At 39.4% G+C, this 13950-nt stretch overlaps 1 protein-coding gene across 1 annotated transcript in view; it reads right to left on the bottom strand.

Annotated features, from left to right (window-relative positions):
• Window positions 1-5696, bottom strand: part of NTRK2 (neurotrophic receptor tyrosine kinase 2) — a 189340-nt gene extending 183644 nt beyond the window's left edge. Inside the window, exons 1-2 of the mRNA XM_009273172.2 lie at window positions 5628-5696; window positions 5323-5394 (exon numbers count right to left, since the gene is read on the bottom strand). The gene's annotated coding sequence lies outside the window, so the exon portion shown is untranslated. The remainder of the gene's footprint in view (window positions 1-5322; window positions 5395-5627) is intronic.
• Between the last annotated feature and the right edge of the window lie 8254 nt (window positions 5697-13950).

Below are 13950 nucleotides of genomic sequence, written 5' to 3' on the forward strand. Positions count from 1 at the left end.
GCCAGCTTTCCCCAGTTTATGTACTAAGCATGACGTCACATGGTATGGAATGTCCCTTTGGCCAGTTGGGGTCAGCTGTCCTGGCTGTGCCCCCTCCCAGCTTCTTGTGCACCTCCAGCCTTCTCAGTCGGTAGAGCATGGGAAGCTGAAAAGTCCTTGACTACTGTAAGCACTACCTAGCAACAACTAAAACATGGGTGTGTTATCAACATTATTGTCATACTAAATCCAAACCACAGCACTGTACCAGCTACTAGGAAGAAAATTAACTCTATCCAGCTGAAGCCAGGACACTACTTCACAGGCAGGACTGAAGTTCTATCCTTCCTGAAGATTTCCTCCTGGCTGCTTATGTTTCCTTGCTCAACTTGCTCATGGTCCTCTACTCATCCCATCTCTTTGTGAGGTGCTGAGCTGCCTGCTTCAGAGCTATCTGCTGTCTATCAGACAGCAGACTGTGAGAATTAGGTGCTCCACAGCTATATCTTCTTCTCATTTAGCCTCAGGCCAGTCATTGCTTTTGGAGGATTATTGCAAACCTTTAGGCAGAAGAATAGCCCTTACTTGTTTAGATTCATGAGCCAGACTTACTGCCCAAATGTCACCATGTATGTTACTTTCTGAACACTTTGTGCAGGTATCAATGACTCCATGTGAGCCAGTGAAAAAATGGGACTGATAATTTAATAAAACTATCAAAAGAACAGAGTGTCATTATTTTAACAACTCCAGTTTTGAAAAACCAAAAGCACCTTGATAGCTTTAATTGTCTTCTCAGATTTTTACCAGTTGTGCTTGATATGCACCAGAAAAAGTAAGTAAGAACAGTAAGAAAATTAATTAAAAAATTCCTGTGCCTATATTCTTGATCATGGGTTGAAACATTTAGTGCTTCCAGGACTGTAGCCTTTTCTGCCATGTAGTTTAGCACTTTAAGGTTTTTGAAGTTGACAAGTAATTCAACAGAAATTTTTCAGACCACTGTTACAGATTTATCACCTTAAATGGTACTTTGACAGTAAATTTAATGTTATATATATTTTTCATAAACTGAGCACTGTATATTGATTATAGAGATGCCTGCTGCGGTCTCTTTAATTCATGTTAAGTGAAAAAATCACTGCCAGGCTTATTATGGAGTAGTTAAGGACCACACTTCCACTTCCATGGAAAAAGAATATAAATCAGTTCCCCAATTCAACTATCCACAAAAGATGATCATCAAAGCAGCCCAAAGAAGATCTATCTGGGGTTCTAAAGCCTTTTTTCATTAAAAAAAAAAAAAAAGTCAGGAGTACAGAGCCTGGCTCCAAAGATATACATAAGGAGAGGACCCAAATTCAGTCAAAAGCATGCCCGTATTTTACATATGAATATCAAGCTCACTTTAAACTTGCTAGCCCTAATTCAGCCAAAAGCAAACCTGTGGCAATGTGAGGAGTACAAAAGCAGCCTGAGAAGCTGCATAAATATTCACAAAAGCTAGCAACACAGGCACAGCTCTACTGCCTATAGCGTTCCTGGCAAGGGGAGTCAAGAAGGAAGAGGAGGGAACAGATCTAAGGAGAACTGGGGGTAAGAGGTGAAGAAAGGGCCATTTTGCTACGCTCAGTCTCCCTCCACAGGCAACTGCTTGCTCTGCCTATGGCTGGAGCCAGTCCTGTGCGCAAGCAAGGGAAAATCTGCAGCAAGGTCTCAAACAGTTTCATTTGGCTGCCCTACCTAAACCTGAACAGTGTAGAGATACAAACACATCTTAATACCTAGAGCTGTATATATACTACACTCACAAATCTATGATTCAGCGATGCAATTATACACAGCCTGGCACATAACAATAGCTATTTTTTAACATTTTTGGAAATACGTGCTTGCTGTGAAATGTGTTTTTATGTTTAAAGGTATTGACAGTACACCATGCACATGTATTACACAAGTCCGTTAAAATTACCGTTGGCAGCAGATCAGCTTATAAATTACAGTACTACTAAACTAGGACTGTTTAATAGCTTGTTAAATGCAACTGTTGACTAATTTGAGTCTAAGGTCAATGAGAATACCAGAATTAGATGAGCAAGGCTATCAATTACATTTAAGTAATACCTATTAGAGCATTTATTTTCCTGTTGTTTACGTTATTACTCAAATCTTGTCATCATACATAACTCTAGAAAGATAGCTGGGCTACAGAAGTTTGGCCAAGAAAATAAGGTAATGACAAAAAAGGGCTTAAGGAAATGTGTGTTAATAAGTTCCTTATAATCTGATATTCTTCTATGATTCATAAAATAAATACTACGTTCATATAATAAAGCTCCTTAACTACATCAAAAGATTTTTCATAGAAGAAAAAGAAAACTGTAATAGTATCACTAGCAAAATTAAAGCTTATACAGTTACATCAGTCTTCAGAAAAGTGTTTGGAGTTTTTGTTTTCTTTACAGGATAGTAACAAACTGTTGTTTCAAAATAAAATGCAAGACTTCTCAAAGACCTGTACTTGGAGGTTACTCTTGCAAAGTGAAATTATTTCAGCTGTTAATAATTTTCACTGTCCCAACCACAACAGGGGCTGCACTTCATTCCCAGTGCAGTCAACAGGAGTTTTATTGCTGATGACAACAAGCAGTGATTCATTGGGGCTTTCAGAAACATTTTAGTGTGCATCAAGACTTCCCAGAGAAAACAAACAAACGCATTTTTTGCAGGGATAATAGATCAGCCTCAGCAAAAAAATGTCTGCATACTTACTGCTTTGTCATGTGCATATAGAGCAGGTGGTGCCACTTAATATTTTCCATCTTATCTGGGCTTATCCTGTGTCTGCTAACATTACTAAATCCCCGCCAAAAGAAAACACAGTACGAGACTGGATAAGCTCCTGGTTCATAACGTAAGTATTCTGGATCAGGATTCCATGTACATCAACCAAACAGATGTCAGTCAGCCTAATTTGTTTCTAACAAGCAACTTCATGAACTACACATCTAGTAAAGCCTGCTTACCAACAGATATGTATTCCACATTTGACTGTGTGCTCCAGCTGAAGCTCTTCCTGAAGCTGAAGTATTTTAAAGACATCTTGTCCACATGGATTCTGTCGTGCCTAGCAGGTCATATATGCACAACGATACTTTTCCCTTACGTGGGAACTCTAATAGGGTGTCCCTGTTCTGTCCAATGGTCAGTTTTCAGAAAACCTGTTTACTTGTGTAAGTTTTGGTTAGAAGCAACCACTGGAGACAAAGACACTTTGTGACTGCACAAACCCCATTTCCCTAAGGAAACAGGCAAAAAAGCCTATCAAGAGGATCCCACCAATTGTTTCAGTTACCTTTTGCAGTGTCTACTTGCCCATAAAGCTGGGAAGGTCTTCCAAACATCTATTTACCTCGCTCCAAATTAAATGCACTATTTCTCACTCTGTACTCATGGTCACAGAGAGAATTGATTGCTCTTCTCATCATAATTATTCTTCTTTTAAAGATAAGAAGATGTATGTTCCTTTTCAGTCTTCTCTTTCTTGGACTGAACATACTCAGCCTCTGAGTCTCCTTAAATTATTTGCTTTACATGCTCCTTATAGCTCTGTTGCTCTTCTCTGTAATATCTTTCAAGACGGGTAGACTCAGTGTCTTCATCTATATACACTATTCCAATAGATGCCTTCCCAGCAGCTAAGGTAATGGGGAAAAGATGTAGAAATCTAACACAAAATTCCTTTTGATCCCACACTGAATTTGCTTTGTTCTGCCACATTACGCTGAGATTCTGTCCCAGCACAGCCACTAAATCTTTCTCTGCAAATGTGCCTCTCAGCCAGTAAGTTCTCACTGCGCATTTCCACAGCCAGTGCATATGCACTTGGCTTTATGGAATTTCATCTTTTACAACCATAATTCACTGAGCAATTGTTACACAAGTAAACACACAAATTCACTCTAGAAGATACATCCCTTATATCACCAACTGATTATAGTAAAAGCTATTTACTTTATTAATGACTATATGAAGTAACATGTAAGCCAACAAGATCTGGTTCACACTCCTCCAGTGACTGTTCCACATTAAGGACAGCAGTTACTGTTTAGGCAAATATGGACATTCACGTCCACTTCCTTACATGAATTAATTGCCATTCTTTGGAAAATGCAGGTGCGGAACGTGATTCCATTTCATTAGCAAAGCAATCAGCCTGTGCTCAGTTCAACAGTTCTTCCATATTACAAGGAAGCATCTTACAAGCCCAAAGCTTGGCCTTACATCTTCCCAATCTCATTAGGACTTTAACAAAAGCAAGGGATTAAGTTAAGTGCTAAATATCTCTAACGAAGATGGATGGACTGAAACACACACTTGAATACTTGGCTAAAACAGGGTACCTGTGAGGAACTGAACCCCTCACATGATCTCAGTGTCTTGTAGGACTAGATCCACAGTTTTCCATCTAAGTAGCAAAGCAAACTGCTCCATGTCTGTCCCACCAAAAGGCACTACAGTCCTTCAGTGACATGTACTTATACTAAAAACCAACAGTCTTTCATTTTAGCTGATCATTTTTCTCTGTACTTTTAGAAAGAACTTTGTTCAGTTCAGCCTTTGCTAAACCTAAAGTGTAAGTGATCTAGAAAACCACAGCCAAAAAGCTGCACAGGCACCAACTCTGCTTGCTGAAGTTCATGAACCACAAATTGCATTTGGGTGCGACAGTAACCTCGTTCTTATATTCTGCTTTGGGTGCTTTAGTTCAGATCTTGAATGAGCTTCCAAAGTGAATCTTCAGATCATCCCTACTAACAGGACTTAAGTTCAAAGTCATGCCACAGTCTGGGCACGCACACTGGTCAAATTACATTAGATGTGCTCCATGCATGCACCTACTGCACTGCAGCTGCTAAAACATGTTCAGCCCATTGAACCAGACTAGAGCTAGTCAAACCTATGTCACTGAGTGCGATGCACAGTGTGGACATCACACCCTCAGCACCAACTCACTCAGTGGAGAGAGGCACTCCTTGTGCTACACTACTTACCACAAAAGACACACCCAGAGTCCATTGTCAGAGACAGGATAATGAACTGGACGGTCTTTTTACCATCCCACGTTATGCTCTTATGATCTGCCGGTTCCTATGTTCTGCCACTTCCTTACCATACATATCTTATTTAGGGTCAATTAATGACAGAAGACCATTATAAGTCTGTCTTGTTAAAACATTTTATATGAAGGAAATGGTAGAAGAGAGAAATAAATTAACAATTAAATAAATTAACATGAGTTTGGCAGTTTTGACTTAGAAGGCAGATACTATCCTTACTCACATGTATTGTAGGTTGACGTTTTTCACAAATGCCTGACGGGACACAAATCTTAAGCCTGAATCCACCACGGTCCTGTGAAAATACATAAAACTGTTAGAATATTTAATCTAAAATATAATGTAAAGCATAATGATAATAATGGTTAAAATGAGAGTGTGGATGAAATCTCAACACAGCTGAACTGCAAGATCTACAACTGTCCTCTACAACACACAAAGTTAGGCCTACATTCTGATGAGGTCTCTATATGCTTCTATAAAAGAAATAAAAAATCGCTTTATAAAATATGCATCCCATATACTCACAGATTTTTAAGTCCAACATAAAATCCAACTTCATTGTCATTGATACTTTCTAATTTTCGCTGGTTTGCAATGTAACTGTTGAAAAAGCAAGACAGAAAAAAGTATGAAAGTGGATCCCTCCACGGCTTTGACTGTTCAGAGATCAAGCACTGATGCCTGAAAGTCAGCAGTGATTGCTGACCTACTGCAATTAACACAAAGATCTAGTTAGAGCATCTGCAGAGCGAAAGCACTCCTTAAAATCTTCCCTGTCATTTAAATAGTACTCTGTGGGACAGGGCTGGAGGAGAAACAGTTGAGTTTTGCACAGGGGAACCGAAGCCTTGTTCATCAAGGAAGCAAGCCACCCTGAAGGCACTGTAAATAAAGCTGCATTACAGTGTCACCGTTTTCCAGGACACACCTCCCTACCTCATGGATTTCACAACAGCAATAGGGCCAACTTTAATGGTGGCAATGGAGTTACCCCCACTTACACTGAGGGGGGATCGGACTGCCCTAGTCTTTTCTCTCATGTTGTTAACTTAATTACTTGTTCAACTGATTTTCTCCCTTCCACAAAGTAGTTTCAGTTCTATTTACAAGGTGTGGCAGTAAGAAAACTGAGGAAAGGGAGGCTGTACTTCACAATGTTACATACAGCAGCGGAAAGTAAGAGAAGAGAAACTGTCATAGTAGACCAAAGCACCGAGTCCACTCACATACCATGAATATCTGCCTGAACCCCAAAAGGATGTGGGCATGCAAGCCGGTTCTTTGTATTATCATCATGTGAGATCTATGAATAACCAGTGACATCCCACAGGCTGGAAATTAAAATGTTTTACAGATAATGCATGGGATGATAATCTGTTACCTTTTCTGCAGCAAGGAAAAGTTTCACAATGCAAGTCGTGCAGTCTAGGAAGAAGAAATTGGTGGAAACTGCAATTCTGCTGACATTATGGGCAGAAAAGTAAGCCTGATGTAAGAGATGCCTTGCTAAAGAGTCCATGCATTTTCAAAAGGTAACCCCAGTCCCAGAAAAACTTAAACAGAGATTCACCTGTATTGTCATGAGCTTCCAGAACTAACCAAAGCTGCAGGTTTTCCTAAAAAGGAGGACTCTTTCTTTGCTAGAATAAAACTTGTCTTCATTTTAAGCTTTTTTTTTTAATTTAAAGGGAATTCTGGTGAATTGGAAAGGTGTATTGCTTTCCCAAAGGCAACCCATCTACCTCAACTGGTGTGTTAGAGAAATTCACTGTGTGCCCACATCCCAACAGAAGCTTGAAAATCCCAAAAGTTGGGTTGGGCTCTCCTCCAAAGCTGCAAAGCTGACTTGGGCTATGCTCTTGCCAAGTACCAGGAAAAGCAAAAATTTCCCCTAATGGGATTCATTATCCCTTGGGAAAAAGAAGGGCAGTAAAAAGACAATGCATGACGCTAGACAAAACACATCACTACAGCATTGTATGACACTGAGTGCTCTGCAGGACTTCTTAGGATAAGATTAACACAGTGTACCCATTACAAGATAATAGAGTCCTTCTTATTTTGTGTTTCCTTCCTTGGATTTTTTAAGGCAATCTGATTTACTCTCTTGGGGTTTATTAATCTATTTTTTTGTTTGTTGGTTGGTAAATTTACATATTTTGCCAAGTAAAAGCAATGAAGTAGTTTATAAAAGACTATCAATTCTTCCACCTGAGCATCCTGCAAGTGAATGATCATACTTCCTCTGAACCCGCCCTGAGGTAGAACTCATGATCACCTTCTCTGTCACCTGGACCTCATCATGCTAGAATAAAGTTATGCAAGAGGTATCAAAGATACCTTCCTCATCCTGCCCTCAGTGTTCAACCAATGAGAATCCTGTCAAGACCAGATAGAGATAGGGAAAACACAAAAGAGCAGGAATCAAGGAAAATGGACAGAGAAACACAGAGGGAGAAGAAATTCAGAAGAGAAAAAGAAAAGAAACTGAGCGACCAGTTGTACTAGCTGAAGATTAAGCCATCAAAAAAACCTCTGACAAACACTGCCAGAACGCAGATCCATCACTCAAATGCATTTATCACCCATCCAAATCTGACATTGCAATTTTAATCATAAAAACATTTAACCAGAACCTCCCACTACGAGAAGCTCCAGAACTTGACATAACTTATAGTGTCGCACAGAAATATATTAGTGTATTACATCCTGTGGTAAGCCTCAGCCAGTGTAAAACAGCTCAGGTCTGCTGAAGTCAATGAAGCTACCACAATTTACATCAGACGAAGATCTGAGTATGAGCACACAGTCTATATAAAAAGATCACTGTTGGTCCATTAGGGAACAAACCAAACGGATGGTATTTGGGAAGAAGCAGCAGCATGAATTTATGATCTTTTCTTTCCTTCTCTTAGTGCATCCCTTTAAAGAAAAGCAAGGGGGGGGATACTTTACTCTCAGCTGGTACTAGTCTCTTTATGGTGAATGATTTATGATTCCAGTTCCTAACTGAAAGAACCAAAAGAAACCACTGAAAACCATACTTCGAGTAGGGACCCAGAAGAAATTCTGGCTAAGTGCAACTAACTCAAAACAATAACTGCTCTGCAATACATTTGTAAAAACACTCTCAGTACAGAACATGACAGTAAAGCAAATTTCACGCAGCTGGAAATCCTTGAAGAAAGAGTGGACAGATGTAATTTACCATAAGCAGGTCACGTCCTCTTACGCTTCCTTACTTGCTTAACAAGTCTGTTTTAAGTTAAGCCTTTGCAGCTATTTCATAGCAGTGAGAAAGAAAGGAGTACAATGACTACAGCTGTACACTGTAACGGGAAGTTGTTCTTCTGTTTAATTTAGAGGGAGGTTTAAAATAAAACCTCTCCCTAACTGAAGTCTATTTATACCTTCTTCACAACTACTCTACCTTGATGTTACTTATCATCAAACATTAATACTCTAAAAGCTCTGACTTGAAGTAGGCGACGCTGAGAAATGTAATTTGCCTGCCTGCCCTTAAGAATATCCACCCTGTTCTTTAACTGAACGTTTTTATTGTAGCACAGAAGAAAAACATCCTGACTCATGGCTGGCTGAAGTCACGTGAGGAGCTTGGAAGCACACCACAGCGAAGTGTAGCACGGCCAAAACCTGGCTGCATAGTACCCAGTCAGATCACAAGTAGCAGCTCACAAATACCGATTGCTCCCTCTAAACCAAAACCTCAGCTGCCTGCAGTACTGTTCACTTGATAATACTATAGCATTCTGCCTCTCCTTCAGTAAGTCATCAGTAAACAATATTTGTTTTCAGACCTTTAATTTCATCTCCCCTTCGTAAACTACTGATTAATTCTAATAAAGGCATTCAGGATATCACACCTACTGACTGCACCTTGCAACCTACAATAACACATTCATCTCAGCACACTTCAGCAGCTATTGAATAACGTCACACACTCATACTTCACCACTTCTGCAACATTCTGGAAAGGATATTTTAAAATCCTATCGTAAAAGAGTTAACTCCTCCTTAAAGTTCTCCTTTAAGAGGGTGGTCTTCACTTCTGCTCATTACACATGGGGAAGACTACGGATACAGTCTGTATAATGTCAGTAAAGCAACCTCTGAACTGCAAGAGCATGAGAAGAGAAAGCAGGGTCTGCTCTTTAAAGTGGTCTAGATTATTTTGTGCCTCAATAGCTCAAAAAGGGATTTCAATAGCTCAAAAAAGGATTTCACTCTAACTTTCAAATCTTTTCTTTAACTGGAAAAAAACTGGTCAGCAGCAGTATGCCTTCCTAACTTACTTGATTTACTCTATTTCCTCTGGATTAATGTATGTTAAGGTATACTACCCCATTTGGAGCTATAAGGACATGATGGAAAACTAGCACGCACTAGTCTGAACAGCATACATGCAAGCAAATAACACTGTAATTCAGCTCCAGAAGTATTTCTGTTGCCAGAAATCTCCCTTTATTGGAAACATATTTTTTTAACACTACAAAAAATAAATCAATTATATGTTTAGCACTGATTCATACAGCTGGGAAAAAAGTTTTTAAAATTAATAAACATTCCCTGGTGAAATGTTTCTGAACTTTGGGAAAACTTTATACTCCGAGTTATTTTTTCACAGAATCTTTAGGGAAAAAGGCAGCACACTCCAGACATTGAACTGTCAGTAGATGAATTACCATTTAATGACAGGTCACATATGTCCCTAGTCTATACTACTGCAAGAGCTGTATGGTAACATCAACAATTAAACACTGCAAAGTTCCCCAGTGCTGTATTTTCTTACAAACTCAAATGTCAGACCAAGTTCATCAACAGGTATGCTAAAACTTAGGGGCATTTTCAGCACACCTGGGCTGATTTATGATTATGCATCAAAATCATGCAAAATTTGTAAGTTTGACACAATACTTGATGAAACTTGGCAGATTCAAATGGGTTTCATTTGCAGCCCCTCTGAAACCAAATTTAAAATAATGCTCAAATTCACATAGTTTGAAAATGAAGCATAGAGCTACACATATCAGGAATGCCAGGTTTCAGACAGATATAGGGACCAATGATATAATCTCCGCTCAACCAAGAAATCTTTCTACACAGGACCAAGCTGCCCCTACGAAGGAAAGTCTAACAGCAAGCAATGAGCATGATATAGACACCTACAAGCAACAAGTTCTCTACAGATATACAGGCTTATTCCAATTATTTTATTGTATTTTGCTGTCTCCATCTGGTACCATCGGTGCCAGATTTCATCAGGCCAACTTCAAGAAACAGAACTTCTACTGCTAAAAGAGCAAGCCGTAACTCGGGAAAGAGGCAGTGTGTCGAGTTAGTCCGCTGTGGACTTACCTAGCATTCAGCAATTTTACAAACAGGTGCTCGACTCCTTGGCTGTCTGGTGTCTCCTGACAAATTCTGAGCAAGTGTTGTTGTGGTATTTTTTTTTAAACTGCAGATCACTCTGTATTTCACAAAGAGTGAAAAACTGATTGCCTTCAGTCATCCTTTTGAGGTTTTCTTCCTCCCATTTAGAGTATTTAACCGTGAGTCACAGAAGACTACAGGAGGTAGCTCTCCACGTTCCAGTACAGCAGCTCTGGAGCTGACATAATTAACTCTGGGACCTTTCTTTACAGCCACAGGGACGCCCATTTTTTGAGCAAATCCCTCACTACGCATATCCCACATTCAGATGACACGCTGTTCAGGGCAATCTGGAACTCAGCATCTCACAGCCAAGGTCACAGATCATTGTTACCTTCAAGAATTCCCTGTTCTTGATGTGTGGCTGCGTCAACTGCCAGGAAACAGCTGGACTCAGACATTCTGCTCTGTGCCAATATACTATGATTATCCAATTAGTAGTATCCAATTAGTAGTACACAGTTGCCATTGGGAATTGCTTCTCTAAAGCCGTCATCCCGAACAATTAGTGCCAACCCACCAGCTTAAAGCAGGAGAAAGTGGGAATTCAGTGGAGATCCCAATCTTGTTTTGGCACTGCAGGAGCGGATCCATACTTTTGCTTATGACTACAACTCCCTGGGAAATGGAAAGCCCACGGTTTTCCAGCCAACCTTAGTTCCCTCTTTACACTATGCAAACATGAAGGCAAAAGTAAAAATAAATGAATATGTCTGCAATGCAGAGTTTAAGGAAACAGTTACTATATTTAGAGGCAGGGAAAACAAAACGTAATGCACCCTTGGGCTTACTTACGTTTCTGGTTTGGCTTCAAGGTGTTTGTTCTGTTCTCTTCAAATAGCAGACTACCAAATGAAGCAAACTCTCCAGACATTTCATGCAGCTTTCCAGATTTAAGATTCATGCCCTTGACGAGCTCCACCTTCAGAATTACTTCCCCAAAATGCATGCAAAGCTTATTTAACTATTTTCCCCATTCGGAGACCTGTCCTCCCCCTTTAGCTCCATGAAGTTCGTACGCTTGATATTTCACTAAGACATAAAGTTTTGACATTTCTCCAGAGGACAACTGACAGCTACAGTCTAGCTTTTCCTTAGCAAAGATGTTTTGGAAATGTTGATATTCCTTGATATAGTCAGGAAAAAGTATCAGCTGGCCAGACAATGACCTATTTATTCAAAAAGATATGTCTTAATCACTGACCTTATACTTATCTACACAACACGTTTCATCCACTGTGTATGAAATCATCTCTGTAGACTGTTAGGAAGAGGCTTAAACTCCTGTAGCATCCCTTTATAATATATACACTAAAAATCACACATTAAATAACATACAAAAGGAGAGTAGTGAATGTGGCTTTTCATTAGTTCTCGATAGAAAGCAGACGTAAGACTAATCTTTTGGTTTTTCATTATTTGGCTTTCAAGGAAGAAAGGGCATCTCAAAGGAATGAATAAATACAAACAAATATATGTGACATTTCTTTCTCCTGCAGAACCACCTAGTGCGGTGACTCTTCAAAGACTAGCAACACAACCACTCTCTTTTTCAGCACTTGCATACACCACCTCTGTAGCTGTCACTGGCCTTGGTGCAAATCAGAATGGCAAAACATCAGTTCCGTAACAGCACAGTAAGATTGATCCTAACCATCCTCTATATGCATCTTTTTAGGTCCCTCAGTGAATCAAAACATTAAAGCATCTTGGTTGATGTCAAAACTTTTCAATTCTCTTCTTTCCAGGCGCCCATGCTCAGGCAATGACTTTGTGGAAGGGATGTCTTAAGTGAATTGTACGTCCTCCAGAGTTAGATAAGCACTTGTTGACATAAATCAGTATGCTTCACAACATTTTAAATCTTTTTCCTATCCCCAGGTTTTGACATGTTCAATATTCCCTGACTCTTTGATTCAAAATAAGAAATTCTCTCTGATATTCCCTCTGAGGTCAGTCTTCCCGCCACATATATTATTTCCACTGTTTGACATTAATACTTGGCTTTATTCAGTTTAAAATTACTGGCTCTTGGAATGTCAAATACTCTGTTCAATCTGTTCTGATATTCACTGGATTGTTGACATATGTCCATACCTGCTACACTGTTCACTGTCTCATTCACTGCATGCAATACACCTCATGCCAAATACAGATCAAAAGGTAGCACTTCCAAACAACGGAGTGAAACTGCAAAACTTGAAGCCATCTATCCAGGAAAATCCATCTATATCCTGTTAACACATTAAATTTGCTGAATAATTTGACTCCTGACATCTCAAACAATATTCCCCTTTCCATAAGCCAGCAAAAATTTTCCTTCTTCTTAAATAAAAATTTAAGTCTTGAGAGTCTACATGTGGTCATAATCTCTACCCTTTTTCTCTGCAATTATTACATGGAGAACCCAATTGGTAGATGTTTTTCCATTCTTCAAATGATACCATCTGCTGCCATGGTTCACAACTGATTTCCTAGCCTCTCTCCCAAGACCTGTGAAACATCTTGTGTAGCCCTGACCACAGATCTGTGTCTTCTCCAAGCCGTATCTTGTCTTTTAATGGAAGACATACATGAATACATCTTCACATTATGTTACCAAAGCATTCCAAAAGGGTTATGGGTTGTCCTTTTGACTTTCCATGATATTGAGTCTCTTGATGTTCACCTCACTCTTCTAGGCCCAGAACAGGTTGCCACCTTCTGTATGTCAACACCAATCTTAGTATTTATATTTACCCAATGCATTTTTCAGAAAGCATTTCAACAGCATTAAAATTGCTTCTTTGCTAAAGCCTTTCAGAGGCTCTCCTTACTCTTCCACATTTATGTGCTCTTCCCAGTTCCCCATTTCACCTTCTTTTATCACATTTATTTCCATTCTGTTCTCTGTCCTGTACAGTCCATTTCTCCTCATTTTAATTGGGCGTTCTTTCAAATTGATAGCTTCTTCCATTAGCATTCCTAAAAAAAGCACTTTCTCTTCACTTGAGGAATCCTGTTCTTCACTTCGTATAAGTAGTTTCTTACTTGCACCGCATATATTAACATAATGATGTGTTTATTACACTTTCTGCACATTTGTCAGTATCCAGAGTATTTCGAATACTCGTGCTGACTGCCACATTGCTGCCACTGTTTCCGTAACCTTCCATGTTCCTGTACTTGGCCAGTTTGATTTTTGGGAAATTCTCTCTTGCAATGGTACATGCAGACAAGTGTTCTGTGTCTGTCTTTCAGGTTTCTCTTTGTATTTCTGTTCGGTTTGCTGCCTGACATATACGTATTGCCTCTTCTAGAGTGAGATCAACTTTACTTAAAAATGCACTCATGGTTGTCTTTATTGCTGTACTTTAGGAAAATACACTCTTTTGTAAGCATTAGTTTTCCATTTTAA

This window comes from Aptenodytes forsteri, unplaced genomic scaffold (genome assembly GCF_000699145.1).
Source record: "Aptenodytes forsteri isolate BGI_AS27 unplaced genomic scaffold, ASM69914v1 Scaffold154, whole genome shotgun sequence".
In the NCBI taxonomy this organism is placed as follows: Eukaryota; Metazoa; Chordata; class Aves; order Sphenisciformes; family Spheniscidae; genus Aptenodytes; species Aptenodytes forsteri.